This window comes from Gracilinanus agilis, chromosome 2 (assembly GCF_016433145.1).
Source record: "Gracilinanus agilis isolate LMUSP501 chromosome 2, AgileGrace, whole genome shotgun sequence".
NCBI lineage: Eukaryota > Metazoa > Chordata > Mammalia > Didelphimorphia > Didelphidae > Gracilinanus > Gracilinanus agilis.
In genome coordinates this window covers 623885343-623903533 of record NC_058131.1, presented here as the reverse complement: position 1 = coordinate 623903533, position 18191 = coordinate 623885343, and the positions used below count along the sequence as shown (strand labels likewise).

General features: G+C 33.6%; 1 protein-coding gene across 3 annotated transcripts in view; it reads right to left on the bottom strand.

Annotated features, from left to right (window-relative positions):
• VTI1A (vesicle transport through interaction with t-SNAREs 1A) overlaps nucleotides 1–18191 on the bottom strand; it is a 437247-nt gene that overhangs the window by 132600 nt on the left and 286456 nt on the right. The gene's annotated exons all lie outside the window — the stretch shown is intronic.

Sequence of the window (18191 nt, the reverse complement as noted above, 5' to 3'; positions counted from 1 at the left end):
AATTTGAAATGTATATGTCTATGTAAATACATAACTTAATTAGGTAGTTTTGTGTAATGGACATTATAGTAGACCACAGTCTGAAGACTTGAGTGCCTATCACTAGTGACTTAGTGCTATCATTAATTCTCTAAATGACTTCGGATAAGTTGTTTCCTCTTTCTGGATTGCATAAAAACAGGATGCTGGCTGAAAGGATATCTAAATTTCCTTCTAACACTTATAATTTTCTATTTTATAACATCAATTTTACAGATGAGGCAACAGAAATAGACATTGTGGTACAGAGAGCAACCTTTTCTTTTTAATTTTCCAAAGACCTTTTACATATAGTAGACAATTTTAAAGATAAAAACTCAGTGTAAAACTTTTTTGTAAATTTCATTTACTTCAATACTTCTAAGATCTATGATTTCACTTTCTCCATTGTGGTTGATTACAATCTTTCCATGTCTAAGAATTCTTAACTTTAAAAGGAAGATGTGTTAAATGACACAATTAAAAATTTTTTAAACTGTAATTGACTAATTTCTCTTGTGTAAATTCACTTTACATACAAATAATTATAAGAAGATATTATGATTTTACTCTGAAATAAAATGTTCATCCACTAGCTTTTTTTTTTGTCTTAATGCACTGTGTTAAGTGATATAGGTTAGTACTAAGCATTCTTAAATTCCAATCCTTTGGGTTGCTATTAAAACCATCACTTGTAAAGTCCTTGAGGGTAGACATGATTTCATATTTACATAGTACATAATAGGCACTTAATAAATATATTTTAATCAATTGATGGTGGTTTACACTGTGGCAATGTTTCTAGAGGTTATCACATATGTGTCATCACCATCAAGAATCAAGAAGTTGTATAGACTATCTCTGTGCCCATTTTTTTAAGTTTACAATTTAGTAGAACTTATGAGGAAATATGTTCACTGGTATCACCTTCCAGAACTTGAGGTTACCTCTATACCACAGTGAGATATCAGTGTAGCTCCTTTGTGGGGTTAAATGTTATACTATCAGAAAAATTAAATCTGATTATCCCACCTTTTATTTGCTTCATCAAACCAAGCCAAAATTTCATAGTAACAAATGCCACTCTAAACAAGAAGTCAAACCAGTCCATTTAAGGAAAAAGCAAAACAAAACCTTCATTCAAATATCTGGATTACTCATAAGAATTAAAAATAGATAGTTTAAATGTAGCATCATTCTGAGAACAAAAATACCAGCTTCTCTAGGACATACTACAAAGGAAGGAAGTCCAATCATCTGCTGTCAGTATTACTTTTACTTATAACAAACTGAATGTGATGACTGTAGGATATTCTTGGATTTCTACTTAATGATAAAAGTATCACAGGATGAAAAAATAGTCGATGGGTCTAATTTCACAATAATATAATAAGACAGCAGAATCTAATCATTATAATTTTTTCTATCATAAGCCTTATATACCTATTTGATTACTGACAGCACAAGCTTTCTTTTCCCAGTACGGTCATTTGAAAAGACATCCCTCTCCAATTTTGTACACAACTCTACTTCATTTTCTACACATGGCGTAGACAAAAGGTCAAACCACAACTTTAAATATTTAAACTGGTCAATGACAGTCAAGTAGTCAGAAATGTCTCTAGTTTACTGTTAAATATGGATAGCCTCAGAGGTAACCTCAAGTACATGGCATGGCTTTCTAATGAGTAATTAGTTATGAAACTATGAAGTAATTCTGAATTTTAAGCAAGGCTGAAAAATAGATTGGAGTGGAGCAAATTAAAAGAACTATAATTATGCAACATCATGAGATGTATTAGATAGTCACACTATGCATATATCAAAAAATACATTAATAAACCTAACATAGTAATAAAAAGATGAGCCTGGCCCTTCAAGACCTCAACACTAATTGGAAAGGACTTAGACAGCACATCTTGAATAACTTTCATTATCAATTTTGGCAAGTCATTTTTAAGCTACCTAAATAATGGTTATTTTCTACATTCTGCACTGCATCTATCAAAATCAAAGATCTAAGAAATATCATTAGTGAGTGTGAGTGAAGGAGCAACTATTCAATAGTTCCCCCCATCCTTGAATTGAATATATTGGTCCTTTATAACATATATAGGATTTTTTTCATTTATAGGATTATATTTTTAAAAACACTACCAGTTTTAAGATCACAGGCTTTGAACTCTCTTACAGGTTGATGACTGTACAAATTTCATTCTTAATGAAGGGGCTTTTCTACTCAAAAGGCAGATTGAAGAAAAAAGTCCACATCCAGTAACAGATACATCCAATAGAACAATACTTGCTTGAAGTGTTGAAGAGATTCTAATAGTAACATTACATTTTTGTAACCAAAAAAGATTTATTTTCCAAATATCCATAGAAAGATGACTATTATTAAAGTTTAAATTAAAATGAGCTAATCATTTGCCAGTATTATTCAAAGAATAAATAATGTTATTTCCCCCCAAAATAGATTCTAAGATTTAAAAAGAAAAGTGGTATGTCATGTCAGTGTCCCAAATCTGCCTTTCTTGACTCTTAAAATTTCATTTAGGGGAACAAAGGGAAAGGGAACAATAATTTATTAAACACCTATTATGTACTGGGAATTATGCTAAGTGCTTTACAAATATTATCTCATTTGATCTATTCATGTTATTTATGGAAGGAAAATGCCTAATATTGAAGTCATTTTGGAGGAAATGATCAAAATACAGTCCTGGGTGAAAGACAATAACCTTTTTTTACCATCCTTCACCCTCATGAGTTAAAGTCTTTCTGAAGTAATGTTATCTTTAGAGAGTGAAACGGCCCTAGGAACGAGAAATGACTTGTTCAATGTCAATCAAGTGAGTGAGTAGAAAAAAAAAATACTGTAGCTAAGATTAGAGAGGCTTGGGAGGACAAGGGAGCCTTTCAGCTGGTGGCTCCTTTGGTACACAAACTTTATAGGAAGGAGTTCCTCTATGTAGGTTGGTCCTTGATTTTCTATTTTAATGCTGAAATTAAACTTTGGTTTTATGCCATATCATCTTATCCAATCCAACAAGCATTGGTTATGTTTATGGCATTATGCTAGACACATAATGCTCATAATTCTGTTTAAATAAATTATTATGATATTAATTATTAATTAAAATGTACAATGAAGTTTGTCACTCATCTATTACTCCTTTCTCTAGTGTAGTGATTATTCATTTGTGAATCATTTGCTGATGACTCTAAAGCTGGGTGATTTGTAATATAAGACGCTAAGAACCTCGAGAGTCACTTCACTGTTAGTTACAAATACAATTTGGCTCTCTGCATATCTTAACCTTGGGAACATGAACCTTTAAGTCTTAGAGATCAAATACCAACATCCCCTTAGGACCACTGTGCACATCTGCATTTCTGGACATTTGACTTATTTTTTCTAATCAAATATAATCTCACTTCATAACTTCTGCTCTTGGCTCACCCTCCCCTCCTTTTCCAGGCAAACTAAGAAAGAGAGGCTTAAGAATTTGTATTTAGAGGCTTGGAGATTTGGCAGATGCTACATCAACTTTTAAGCATTTGATTTCCAGCCTCAACACGGTGAATTTAGCTGAAATGTAAAGAAACCAAAATGTTCTACACTCTTTCAATCTGCACCTGCACTTAAAGGTTGCCAGTTATTTGAACTAAACATTTTGTAAAGAGAAGGAAACTGAATGATGACCTCAACTCTCCTTCTGGGATGGTCTAGCAAGGAAAAACAACAGCCATTATAAATAACGATTGATTTCTGTTCGGGTCTGCAAATGTGTTAACTAGGATTGCCATCCCCAGCTAAATTTTATTTTTCATTAAACTGGTCCAGTCTCATTTTCATATCTCGGTCAAAACATATTAACATGGACAATTAGTACATTCATGAAAGGTAGTACCTTTTTGGACATATAATCTTGCTGAAAATATAAATATATGAGGACTAGGAAATAAGTTTAAAGGAGAGATAATTTCTAGCTTGTTGGGAGTACAGAGAAGGGATAAGAAATGCAATTAATTTTCCCCTCAAGATTTTAGGTAATAAGGCCCTTTTAACATATTATCTCATTTTAGCCTAATAAAAAATCTGTGTTAGGCAATGGAAGCATCACTTCTATTTTATAGAAAAGGAAACTGAGACAAAGAAGAACTGACTGGCCCATGGTAATACAGCTATGAAGGTAGCCAGAATTAACAATTTTTAACTATGAAACATATCCTTCCATCTCAAGAGTTGTTGGTTCTTTCCAAGCTCATTCAACCTTGATAAGACAGCCTCCAGAAAATAATTTCTTGAAATATGTTTAGGTTCTTTTTTTTCCCCCCAGTCATAGTTTTCAGGTAATCCAATGATTTCTAAGTTGTTTTTTTCTCCTTGATTTGTTTCTCATATCAGGTGATATGAGATACCTTACATTTTCTCCACCCCCTCCCCCAATCTTTTGTCTTTATTTTAATACTCTTTGTTATCCCATGGTGTCATTGAATTATCTGATCCATTCTGATTTTCAGGCGTTCAGTGCTTTGTCCCAATTTTGTATGTTTCATGACAGGATATTAATTCTCTTTTCAATTCTTTCTTTTATAGGCCTCATTTCTTTTCCATTGTTTTCTCTACTGATCTCATTTTATTTGAAACATTTAAAACATTTTAAAACTCTTGTATTTCTATTTGAATTTGTATTCCAGCTGTGTTTGCCTTTGAGGCTTTGTTTATAGATACTGTGAAGTCATTTTCTTCTTCTGGATTTGCTTCTTGAACATCCCTATTACCACAATATATTTCTTTGGTGGGTTTTTTTTTCTTTCTTCATTTACCCAATCTACTTTCTGACTTTTAATTTGATGTGAGTGCTGGACTTTGTGAACTTTTGGAAGGAAGGCCTGCATTTGTTGTTGCTTTCTTGTGGTATTGAATGTGTTATGTTATTCTGATATCTCAGTGATAGTTCAGACTGTGGATCTATAAGATATTAATGCTCCTAATGTGGTTGGTTGTGTGTGACAGTTTGTGAAAATGTTCCAGGTCCAGTACATTTTATTGAATTCTCAAGGATCATTTGAAGTCTGCTTTTGCAGTGTGGGAATTTTTTGTCTTAGTTATGAAACATAGAAAACTTCTGAGGTTTAAGTCTGCTGGTTATATCTTGGTAGGTATTCAGTAGGTGATAAAACTTTAAAACCCACAGTGAAATGCTACACAGATACCACTATTTTCATGCATGATCATCATTAACCAACAAGTGTTGTTTCTGTAAAGATAATCTTCTTGTAATTTCTAGATCCTATGCTGAAATGTTATAATAGCCCTTCTGTTTCCTTTTCCCCATTTCCATGAAAAACAAACAAACAAAAAAACCACCTAACCTGACAGCTATTATTAATGTTATTATCATTACTAGTTGTCTTTTCGGCATATAAGTATAAAGGGCACTGGATTGGAAATTAGGAGATGAGATACACTTCCAATTTTATCACTTTCTTACTAGCTTTGCAAGTAAGGGGCTTGAGTGTCTTGAGCTTCAGTTTGCCTATGAGTAAATGAGGATAGCAACTATAACAACTAATGTAAAAATCTTTTGGCATGTCTTGAAGAAAAGTTAAATTGAATCCTTGCTAATTGTCCTCCTTTCTCATTCCAACATTATCTCAAAGAACTGAATATTTGTTTTTTGCACTTAAAATAGATATCTCTTCCACATCATAGTGGGTTAGGAGTACAGTGTCTGGCTGATCTGGAAAATCTGCATGAAATTCTTTGGTTCCCTTTTTGTATCAGAGAAGAAGTCTAAATTATTCCTTTTTCTTTAAGGAAGTAGTTACATTGCCTTATTGTAAAATTTGAGTTAAGTTTTGGCCTGAGGCTGCAGGTAGATCGATGTTAAGTGAAAATACTATAAGAAAAAGAAATAAAAAATATGAAAAAATATGAAATTTTAAAAAATGAAATAAATCTGAGGAAATTATTGAATAGTGCATATATAACAAAAAGACATTTAAAAAATAATAGTACATACATTTTATGCATTTGAGTTACTAAACTTTTTAAAGACATCTCTGTATTTCCAGTCTTTGTGTGCCATTTGATAAGATTTCATTTTCTTTTCCCAAACTTTAACTTTTTACTTATTTTAACATTAAAAAAATTGTGTATATTTATGGTATTAAAAGATTAAAATATGTTGATATTATATAATACTATGTATAATTTTATGCATTTCTGAGTTTCTAAACTTTTTCTGTGTTTCTGCTGGCCTTCATGAATTGTCTGCAGCTTCTACAAAAATCCTCAAAAATTCCCATTTATGTAGTATATGATGGTGATGGAATACTACTATGCTGGAAGGAATGATGAACTGGAGGATTTCTATACAAACTGGAAGAACCTCCAGGAACTGATGCAGAGTGAAATGAGCAGAACCAAGAGAAGAACTTTCTATAAAATACTTGCTTTCATAACTCAACATTCTTGGAATTTTCCAGGATTAAATCTTCTACTTGATAAAACTGTAGACAGAAAAGCTGCCCCTTCTTGAATTCTCAAGGGAGTTCTGTATTATTTGAATGAAATGGGGTCAGTTATTTAGGACCAAAACTAGGCCACATGTACTGATGGATGCCACATAGCATGCAATGATTGTTGATATTCACATTAAACAAATGGCCATAGGGTATAAAGCATAGCAAGAAAAATTGCCAGTTAACCTCATTGAAAAACTAAATTGAAATTTTTTCCCTAATATGCTTAGGGTTCAGGAATAAAAGTATCCTATTAAGTTTAGTGTTGGGGATAGCTCGGTGGCTCAGTGGATAAAGAGGTAGGTCTGGAGATAGGAGGACCTGTGTTCAAATTTGACTTCAGACACATTCTAGCTATGTGACCCTGGACAAATCACTTAATCCCAACTGCCTAGCCCTTATTCCTCTTCTGTCTTGGAACTCATAATTAGTATATTGTTTTTAAAACAGAAGGTAAGGTGTTTTTTTTTAAAAAAGGATTAGAGTATAACAAAGTAGAAATGATGGTATCAGTGCAAAAATGGGAAATGGGCGACAGAGGAAGATGAAAGACCCATTTTATCTAACTCACAGGGTTGTTGGAAGTAAACAATATAGTATTTTAGAAATAATTTTTGGAAAGTATGTAAATGGAGGCTGACATTATTTGACTGCCCAGTGTGGAAATATCTTTAGTGACATAAGACTTCCATCCGCACTAAATCACATCAAAATAACTGATTAGAGATGTTCCAGAGACACAGGGCTGTGGTAGGCCATCTTAGATAGATGAGGCCACAGAATTCCCCCCCTTAGGCCAACCGTAGGGAAGTCATCCTCTGAGAGATAGCTGTTACTTTACTAGCCACCAATTTTTCACTTAACAGTCTGAACCAATGAACCTTTTGAAAATGAGACCCTAGACAATACTCAGCCTTACATTTAAGCATGAGTGAGCAAAGGGTGTCAAAACATGTGTTGGAGCATATGTGGACAAAGAGCATAAAAATGTGTGAAGACGGGTGTTAAAACATCAGTTAAAACATGTGTTTAACCATGTGTGAGCAAAAGGGTGTTAAGCCATGTGGTAAGGCAAGTGTGAGAACATATTCTATTACAAATGTTTCTAATTTTTGGTTCAAATTGTTTTCTGTCTGGCCTAGTGTTGCTAAGCAATATCTCTATGTGTTGTCCCAATTTAACACAATAAATTATGGTGATTTTTTTTATTCAAGCCAGTTTTTGTGTATATGTCTTGGATCCATCAGGAAAGCTTAAATTTATACTTTTCAAATGATATCATGCTATTCTACTACATAAGAGAAAGAGAAAGGAAACAAATATTTATTAGAATCTACTATATGAGAGGGAGCTAGGTGACTCAAGGAATAGAGAGCCAATCTGGAGGTGGGAGGTCCTGAGTTCAAATGTGACCTCAGATACTTCCTAGCTATGTGATCTTGAGCAAGCCAGCTAACCCCAATTGACTAATCCCTTACCTCTCTTGTGCCTTGGAACTAATACTTAGTAACAGTTCTACGACAGAAGGTAAGGGTTCAGATTTTTTCTGGAAAATTTTTTAAAGAGTCTGCTATGGAAAAGTGAAAAGGAAAGAATAAGTATTTATAGAGTACCTACTATGTGCCAAGCACTGTGCTACATGGTTTATAAATATCTCATTTGATCTTCATAAGGACCCTAAGCAGAAGATGCTATTATTCTTCCCTTTTTGCAGTTAAGGAAACTGAGGCAAACAGAGGTTCAGTGACTTAGTCAGGACCACACAGCTGGTAAGTATCTGAAGCTAGATTTAAACTCAGGTCTTCCTGACTCTAGGCCTAGCACGCTATTAGAAAAATCTATGACTGGGCTACAGCTAACATATAGCGTGTGTGTGTGTGTGTGTGTGTGTGTGTGTGATCTAATGGCAGACATAACCCTTAAAATAGTCATCTGGGAATGAATCATAATTACAAAATACTATAAAACTAAAAAGTACTTTATATACGCATTGTAATTATATCCTCACACAAACTCTGAGAGCTAGGTAATACAAAATTGATTATTGTCATTTCATAGATGAAGAAATTTCATCTCAGAGACATACTAAGATTTACCTGAGATCACAGAGTTTGTAAGTGGTAGTCAGCATGCAAATTCTAGGCGCCGATTGTTCTTTCTGTAAACCAATTCAATTATCATTTATTAAGCACCTACTATGTAGGAGACACTATATGAAATGCTGCATATACAAAGACAAAAAAACATAACAAAACAAAGCAGCCCCTCCACTAAGGGTGCCTGTCTCTTCTTACACCATCCAGCTTCCATACAATACTTTCCCAAAAGCTGCCTTCCTCATGACATACTGTCACTGCTATTATTCTTTCCTCTTTCTCTATATTATTCTTGAGCACAATCCTCTAGAGAACACTATAATTGCCAAAGATTTTGATAGTTTTTTTAGACACAGAAGTGGAAATGAGATTAGATTTAAGATTTTTCTGACATTCTTTGCTAAATGTTTTAGCTTTCAATTCAATACTGAGTTTGGGAAGCTTCCATTTAAGACTCTAAATCAATTCTTTCACTTGAAAATGTAAAAATATAACTGTTAGAAGATATTTAAAAAGAGACAAAAATCAGAACGTGGTGTTGAAAGCTGAAACCTTTTCAAAAGGATAGGTAGTAATGCTAAACAAGTAAACATAAAGAAAAAAAATCCATGAAAATTATTTCATGTATTTGTCTTAGTAAAGTGATGAAGAAGTAAAATGAATTAAATCAATTGTTTTAAATGTAGATATGAAAAATGGAAGCTGAAATCAAACAATTAAAAAGAACAATTAAATAAGTTAGAAGAAGTGTTAGCTTTGGATTCAGAAGATCTGGATTCAATTCCCAGGGAACACTAGTAGAATGACCTTGGTAAGTCGCTTTATCTTTGGAAGCTAGAGTTTATTTGTTAATAATATGCAGTTAACACTACCTTGCACTGAGTGAGATAGTAAAGTATTTTGTAAGAAAATGGAAGACAATTATTATTAGGAAATGTAAGATTCTATATGTAATACTATGCTTAATATGTAATAGCATATAACGGGATAACACTAATAATTATTACTACTCCAATATAAATACTATCTAACTAAACATAGGAAAATACTTTTTTTTCACTTAGGATCTTTTTCCCACCTACTTCTAAAAATGATTTGCACTGGTTACAAAGTAATTCGAATCATTTTTAGAAAGGAATGCAGTAGAAACTATCCATTAAAGAAGCCATTTGTTAACAATATATCCTTCCCAATCACCTCTCTCCCTAAGATCACTACACGTTTCATTTTGACAAAAACTGACAAGAGGAGGAAAACAATTAAATCGAGCACATTTTGTTGCCCACACTTGTGGCAGAGGTCACAGAATTTCTGAACCATTCTCTCCTGCTCACTCACGTTAACTTAATGACTTGGTTATGCTGCTCGGTAAAACCCAAGCAAACAAAATCCATCAGCCCCAAAAGAATAATTTTTGATTGGACTGCTGTGACCTGACTTTTTGCTTAAATGAATTCCACAGAAAGCACTCCTTTGGGGATTTTTTACTTTCAAAGATACTGCCAAAATTAGGAAAGCCAAAAAAGATAATTTGACCAAAATTAGTTTTTATTATTAAATGTGTTCATTTTAATAAGCTTGCTGAATTTCTTCAAAATAATGAAGCTCTATTTTCAACATTACAAATGGAAATATAACAAATTTTTATTTTCTGGAAGCAATATAGTATATATATATATATATACGTACACATATATATATATAATATATTCTGCGATTTGAGGTTGCTTTACTGAAAAAAATCTCAAAATGCACATATATCACACTAGTTAATTCTGAAGATGTTATAAGATCAACAAAATACATTACCAGATGAAGGAATAAGCTATGGGGAAACTGTGTGGACTGTTTAAAAGTCTGCATTTGGGAAGGAAAGGTTAGCCATTTGAGGCTAAACTAGAACATCAATTTTTGGGCTAAAGGGGTTATATAAACACATCTACTATAGAGGTGTAAAAAGGTAAGCCAATAATTTTGGCTTCCAGCTTGATTTGTTATCATCATTGCTACTTATGACATAGACAAGATTGAAAGTAGTGGGCTAGATGAAAGTAGAGGTAGATATATTTGTAATTTGTTGATGTCTGGACCCCAGAAATGAACTCATGGTTCAGTGACAATTTGACAGTACATCTCTAAGATCTCTACTTGGGCCCATGCTGTTTGATAAAGGCATGTTTATTGATTTTGAAAAGGATGCAAATTTGAATGAGTTGGTTAACATATTGGATGATGAAATAAGAATCCTAAAAGATACTCTGAAGATTAAAGCATTGAACCAAATTGAAAAAATGAAATATAATAAGGATAAATGCATAGTCTTATACATGGGCTCAAAAATTTAACATTTTTAAGAGTGAGATGAGAGAGGTAGGGCTAGGAAGGAATTCATCTGAAAACAATCTGGGAGTTGCAGTGGACTACAGGCTCAAAATGAGGAAGGAGAGTGATACAGCAGCTTCCAGAGCTAATATGCCAGGCTACATTGGGAGATATAACTGGAGAGTTAATTGTTTTGTTGTGTACTTTGCCAGAGTCACATGGAGAATATTGTGCTCAGTTCTAGGCACTTTTAGGAACTGCTACTACCTTTCCAGTTTCCAGAGGAAGATGATCATGTACCTTCTAACCCAGTAGAACAAGAAGTGAGATTTTTTTGTTTGTTTTTATTTGTTTTACATCTCTTTGTATTGTGTGTTGCACACAGTGGGAACTTAAGAAATGCTTGGCATTTTGGATAAGCAGTGGAATCATGTCATTTGCAGATTGGTTGAAGGAGCTGATGATATTTCATATATAGAAGAGCAGATTAAGGAGACATGATAGCTATTTTTCAAACATTTGAAGATCTGTTAAATAGATGAGGAACCAAAATTGTTCAACATGGTCTCTGGGAAGGGCTAGGAATAGTGAGAATTTGCAAATAAGCAAATTTTGAATTAATATAAGAAAACTATATTAATACAGGTATCCAAAAGTGGAATGGCCTTTCTTAGAAGACAGTGGGTTTCTCACAGTGGATGAGGTCTTCAAGCAAAGGCTTCATGATCCTTGTCAGGTATGTTATATAAAAATTTTTTTTCAGGAAAGTTTTATTCAGATATGCATGGCCACTGAAGTTTCTTCTATATCTAAAATTTACTAACTTATATTAATAACAATAAAATCTCACACTTTACAAAATGTTTTGTATAACATTATCGTATTTGATCTCAACAAATCAGTGAAGTAAGAAGTATAAACATTCCCAAACCTAATTTAAAGAGAAGGAAATTGGGACTTCAGAGAGGTAAGACAATTCGCCCAAGGTCTCACATACACAGCTATGTAAGGGAGAGTTAGGCCTGGATTCAGGTTTCTAACTTAAATTCCAGTGTTCTTTTGATTACACAATGATGATTTACTGGATTATTTTGGGGATTCATTTAAACACAGCAAAAAAAGATTTTTATGAGAAATAATATAAGAAACATATTATCGAATAGTACCAAATACAAGGATATAGACAGAAGAAATAATAAACCCTTAGGCCATTACCTATAGTACCAAGTAATGCAATGTAAGTTATAGAACCTTCAATAAATCTTAGGATTATTGGCAAAGATGAGAAAATTAGGGAATGGTTATTCTTGGAAGGGCTATAGAAGATTAGTAACACAACTGCACAAAATGAAAATATGAATTGAATTATCCTGAAAAGTAATTTGGAATTATATACTGATACCTATAGATTGTAGAATAGCTAAACAATTCATGATATACTAATAAAATGAAACACCTCTGCACTATAAGAACAATGATTATGATGAATAGAGAGAAGCACGGGAAGATTTTTAGGAACTGAAGCAAAGTGAGGTAAGCAGATCTTGGGAAATTATATATGAATATATTTACTCACAGACCTACACATACATAATGACTACAACAATTTAAAAAGAATGAACAAAAACATCAAAACAAGTGAAAGCTATGAATGCTATGAAATTACAATAATTAAGTTTGGCATCAGTGAAGAGATGAGAAGGCACTTTATCTTTTGTAGAGGTAAGGACTTTAAGTGTGGAGTAATACATATAAAAGTCAGACCTATTCAATATGTTCGCTAATTTTTCTGTTACTTTCTCCCTTTTACTTCTTATATTTCTTCTCTATTTATAAGGGACTACTTTCTGAGAGGAGAAAGGGGAGAAATTATTAGTATATGTGAGTGATGTAATATCTTTTTTAAAAACTATGATTATAGATTTAGAACTAAAAGTAATCTTAAACGTCTTCTTGTTCAACTTTCATTTTACAGACAAAGACAATTTGCTCAAGGTCTCACATACACAGCTATGTAAGGGAGAGTTAGGCCTGGATTCAGGTCTTCTAACTTAAATTGAAACCTTTGTGTGATTTGCCCAAAGTTCCAAAGATGGCAGAGACTGAATTTGAACCCAGGTGTTTTGATTCTAACTCCAAAACTCTTTTCCAATCAACTATGCTAAATCTTCCTTAATAGTTTACATTTTGATAATCATTAAACCTTCTAGGAGATGATTAAAATGTTATATGAACTCTCTTTCAATATCAGTTGTAATTTCTAATTTTCACCCAAAGTAACATATTAATGTCTCTAAAGAAATATAAGAAGCAGCATGGTTAAGTGTAACTTTCAAATGCTACAAAGATGTGACTATTATCACAACCACCAATGGCTGAGCTACACATGGAACGAATAGACTTTTGAAGGAATTAATATTTCCTCTTTCATCATCTCTGTCATTTTATTACAGTTATTGCCAAAGGTCAGGGCCAGCTGCTGCCAATGTTTGCTTGATAGGCTCAGTATGCATCATCAATGGGCTGTTGTCTTCATTTCTAACAACCATCTCCCTATACCCCCACAGTTCTGCCCTTTTCATAGCTTAAGTCTGCCAAAGATGCCAAATTGGGTAAGAGTAAATAATACTTAATAAGCCTGAACCAAATTTGCAAGTGTGTATGTTTAAAGTAAACTTGAGAACTTTCACAATATCCTGCAATGGGGCTGAGCAATTACCTCTGGAGGTTGGCAACACTTCCCTCTTTATGAACAAAACAGCCTCAGCAATTACAGGAAAAAAGGAAAACCAACACAAATAAACCAAGAAAGCCTTTTATCTCTTTCACCTCACTGGGTGGATTTTTTAAAAAAAACTTCTTTTAAAAGCTTAAAAAAGCATTAGGTGCTTTTTTATACATCTAAACATTTATGCCCTTGTTCAACTTACTCAATATATTTCTTACTAATGCTTGTAGAATTAATGGAAGCAACCCAAGAACTAGCAATATTGAGCTTTTTAATTGCCTTACATAATTAAATGCTAATATTTCAATCAGAAACAATAACACCAAATACCAGGAAGAGGGGCTTAATATAGGCAATGCACGAAGACAAATATTTCAGCAGGGCTTCAACTTTTTATTTTTTGCAATCAATCAAAAGCAAGAAATGTTAAAGAAAAAACTCTAACAAATAAACCTTTTACAAGTGTCTTCCTCTTCTGTCTGTATAGGAAAAAAACCCAAAACAAATGAAAAATATTCCATCAACTGAATGATGGAATTGTCGCCTCTAGTTTCTAGCACCACTTTGGTATGTTTTGCTGTCTGAAACAAATACAGATCTATGAAGGAAAGGTGGGTTTCCTTGTATTTGGGGGGGGGGAAATTGCAATAAACATGTGACATGGGGCTTTATGATTTTCTAAGTGTCCTCAGTGACACTATTTCATTGAACTCTCACAATGATACTATGATGAAGGGAGGTTAGGAATGACTAACCTTACTTTACAGAGAAATAAAAGAGCCTAAAAGATGTAGAGTGGTTTGCTCAGGAATGCGGAGCTTACAAATGGTAAAGTCTGAACTCTTAATCTATATTTCCTGCTTCCTCATCAAATGCTCTTGCCACCATACTTCAACTTTTCAAATTATGTGTAGGGCCTATCTTTGTTTAAAAACTCTGACACTTATCTGATATCAAATAGTGATGACTGTAAATTGATTAACAAATATATCTATTTAATACATATGCCAGGAAATCCTGGTCTTAAATTTTGTTCCTTCTCTGTCCTAACCCATAAGGGGATAAGGTAAGACTTCAAAATTTATATAAATTAAAATATTGGTCTAAATGGTTTGGATTAAAATAAATGAGCACCCTTTGTCCCTGGGATGCCACTCCTAAGGCTAACCTCAAAGGAACTAAAAAAGAGGAAGGACCCATATGTACAAAAATACCTGTAACTGCACTTTTTCTTTTAGCAGCGAATGGGGGAAGAAGTGGGTATCCATCAGTTAGAGAATGACTGAATAGATTATGGTATATAATTATTATGGAAAACTATTCTACTATAAGAAATGATAGATATGATAAATTTTGAGAAACTGGGAAGACTTTTATAAATTGAAACAGAGTGAAATATTTATAGGATCATAATATAGAACTAGAAGGAATCTTGGAGTCTATTAATTTCAATTCCTTTGTTTTGCAGATGAGAAACAAAGGCATAGAGAGGTTAAGTGACTTGCCTAGGATCATACTAAGAGTAAATGTTTGAAGCAGTAGAACTTGGATCTCTTCCTGACTCCAAGACCAATATTTTATCCACTATGTCAATTTTCCTTTATGTGTTGAATAAAAATAATTGACATGATGGCCATAATGATATATAAGAAAATAACATTGAAAAACTCTCTGAGTGCAGTGACCAATCATGACTTAGAAGACTGATAATTAGGGAAACCACATATCTCAGGGCAAAAAGCTGTTGAACTAGAGGCATAGAAAGAGATCTACATTGTCCAGATGTAGCCAATGCATTCATTTGTTTTTCTTGACTATGATTTATATAAAGGTAATAGGGATGGGGGAGAGAGTGAAACTGTAGGTGAGATTTAAAAGTAAGAAAAAGGATACCAATAAAACATTTAAAATGTATAGAAAAGAAAAGAAAAAAGTTTATAGGAGGAATTTTGTCATCATATGAAATCTAATACTGTATATACTTAAGAAACCCCCCAACGTGAATTGTATGTAGCAGAAGTTCATGAATTTAAATACAATCTTTTCTCTGTTCTTCCTTGCATAATGAAATGTATTTTTGTTGATGTTATTATGTTCATAAGACTTTAAAATGAGTATTTAAAATAAAACCAAAAAAGAAAATATGAAATATTTCTCAGGGTTGAGATCAACAATGGATTATTCTAGAGACTATGTAAAAATCAGACAGTGTCTGTTATTGTGATATAGAGAAGCTTATGCATCTATGTAGCATATGGCTGATAAGAATATTGAGCCACACCTCAGTTTGGGGCCAAGTAGAAAATGCTAACTGTCATTCAAGTACAGCTGGAAGTAGATTTTTGAATTCATCTTCTCTTTCATTTGAGAAAGAATTGACTCACTTTCTTAATGGAACCCAGTCCTCTCCCTCCCTTTAAATGAGATTAATCTAATCAGATTTTCCATATCACTAGCTGCTTTTTTTTTTACTATAATAAACAAAAGCTAAACTAACAGAAAAACTAGCAACAAAATGTCACATCAATAGGAAACAACTAGCTTGTGTTATAATACATCAAGACAAATACTACTTGGTGCTCAGCCCTACTCCCCATACTGACCCAGATACAAAATATATCTATACTTCTTGCTGGCTACTGCATCTTCCACAATGGGGTAACCTCATATTCTCTCCTCCTTGCTTTTAAATTGTCATGCTCATTTTAAAGTATCTCATATGCTAAAAATATCCCTCCTTGTTTTGTTGTACACTGTATCCCCATCGTCTCCTCCAACACAAAAGACAAGGATGAGAACGTAATATTTCCAGCTGAGCAGGGGTATAGAATGTATTCAAGGAAGGCTGCATAATGGAGGTGACCCAGAGCTAAATCTAGAATGAGCAGTATTTAAACAAAAGGAGATATATAAGATAGTTTATTCTAGGAATGGTTAATGGCCTATGAAAAGCAGAGGTGGTAAATAATATGATCAGAGATTAGCTAATAGTGAATATTCAATTTTGGCTGGAGTATACTGTGAAATGAAGACAAGAACCAAACATGGAGGGTCCTGATTAACAAACTAAGGTGTAAGTATTTTATTTCATGAACAATGGGAAGTTAGTGAAGGTTTCTGAGCAGAGGAATGATTGGATTTAAGGGAAGATTATTTTGGCAGAGGTTGGATGGCTGAATTAGAGAAGGGTAAGACTAGCTAAAAGGCTGGTAATTCTAGTAAGAAGTAATGAAGGCTTGGATTAAAGTGGAGACAGTATAAGTGGAAAGGTGGGGGCAGATACAAGAGATACTTCAAGATGTTAAGACTGAGTGACTGAAAGAATGAAGGGACCATTAATAGGAATGGGAAGATTAGGAGATAGAGTTTTTTTTAGACATCTATTAATGTTCGTTTTTAAGATGGTTACATGATTCATGCTCCTACTTTCCCCTTTCCCCCCCTAAACTTCCCCCACCCATGGTCGATGCACATTTCCACTGGTTTTAACATGTGTCACTGATCAAGACCTATTTCCAAATTGTTGTTAGTTGCATTGGTGTGGTAGTTTCGAGTCTACATCCCCAATCATGTCCACCTCAACCCATGCGTTCAAGCAGTTGTTTTTCTTATATGTTTCCTCTCCTACAGTCCTTCCTCTGAATGTGGGTAGCATTCTTTTCCATAAATCTCTAAGAACTGTCCTGTGCCATTGCATTGCTGCTAGTACAGAAGTCCATTACATTCGATTTTACCACAGACTCTGTGTACAATGTTCTTCTGGCTCTGCTCCTTTCACTCTGCATTAGTTCCTGGAGGTCTTTCCAGTTCACCTGGAATTCCTCTAGTTTATTATTCCTTTGAGCACAAATAGTATTCCATCACCAGCATATACCACAATTTGTTCAGCCATTCCCCAATTGAAGGGCATACCCTCCTTTTCCAGTTCTTTGCCACCACAAAAAGCACAGCTATAAATGTTTTCATACAAGTCTGTTTATCTATGATCTCTTTGGGGTACAAACCCAACAATGGTATGGCTGGATCAAAGGGCAGGCATTTTTTATAGCCCTTTGATCATAGTTCCAAATTGCCAGCCAGAATGGTTGCATCAGTTCACAGCTCCACCAGCAATGCATTAATGTCCCAATTTTGCCACATCCCCTCCAGCGTTCATTACTCTCCCCTTCTTTCATTTTAGCCAATCTGCTAGGTGTGAGGTAATACCTCAGAGTTGTTTTGATTTGCATTTCTCTAATTATTAGAGATTTAGAACACTTTCTCATGTGCTTATTGATACTTTTGATTTCTTTACCTGAAAATTGCCTATTTATGTCTCTTGCCCATTTATCAATTGGGGAATGGCTTGATTTTTTATACAATTGATTTAACTCCTTGTATATTTGAGTAATTAGACCCCTGTCAGTGCTTTTTGTTATAAAGATTTTTTCCCAATTTGTTGTTTCCCTTCTGATTTTGACTACATTGTTTTTGTTTGTACAAAAGCTTTTTAG